Source organism: Loa loa (genome assembly GCF_000183805.2).
Source record: "Loa loa unplaced genomic scaffold supercont3.751, whole genome shotgun sequence".
NCBI classification, from domain to species: Eukaryota; Metazoa; Nematoda; class Chromadorea; order Rhabditida; family Onchocercidae; genus Loa; species Loa loa.
The window spans coordinates 1-895 of record NW_018108931.1 but is presented as its reverse complement, the minus strand read 5'-3'; positions in this window follow the sequence as shown (position 1 = coordinate 895).

The window sequence follows — 895 nt, the reverse complement described above, 5'->3', positions numbered from 1 at the left end:
TTAAAAACTGAAAGAAAAAGAGAAGCAAAAAAAGAGTGGAATAAAATAAATTCCATTTTCTTCTCTTCTTGTTCGTTTACACTGAATAAAAAAAAATAAAATGCGAATTGAATTGCTATTCTAAACAATTTTTTAAACAAAGAAACAAAAAAGAAAAAAAACGCCATAAATTTTAATTGAAGTATTTCATTGAAATTAATTGATTGAAAATTTCATTGGAAATTATCAATGAAAATCATAAATAGGTCATACACGACTGGGATTAATGCATGTATTATGTGGTTTTCAAAAGGTATTAACTTGCACTAGCTAATTAATTGTCTCTTCTAGTTTATCATCATAAATGTAGCTGTAATAATTTACGGGTAGTGAAACGTTAATTAAATTTAGGCGAAATCAAATTTTTAAATTTACTGCTAAATTTGAATTTTTCAGGTAATTCGAAATAATATTTTGAAATTATCAAGCAATGAATATGTCAAAGTAATTGTTATTGTTTTTCTTATCACCATATCTTTTTTCATCATTTGTTTATGCTTTACTTTTATCACTTTTAAACTTTTTCAATGTTTTTATTAAATTCCACAACATGAATTACATGAAATTTTTATATTAAATTTATAAAAAAAAAGTAAAATTTTTCATTAAATTATGATGTAAAGTGCATGCAAAAATAATAACAAATGAATTATTACAATAGAATAAACAAAAATGATTTTAATTAATTAATTAGTATATACATACATTTAATTAATAATATCAATTAATTAATTGGAAATATTAAATGGGTGAAAGTTGAAAGTTTTCCATTTCAATAACTATTGTTTAAGAAATTTTCCTTATATTGATAATAAGAAACAATGAATGAAAAAATTGGTCAATAGGTTACACGAAT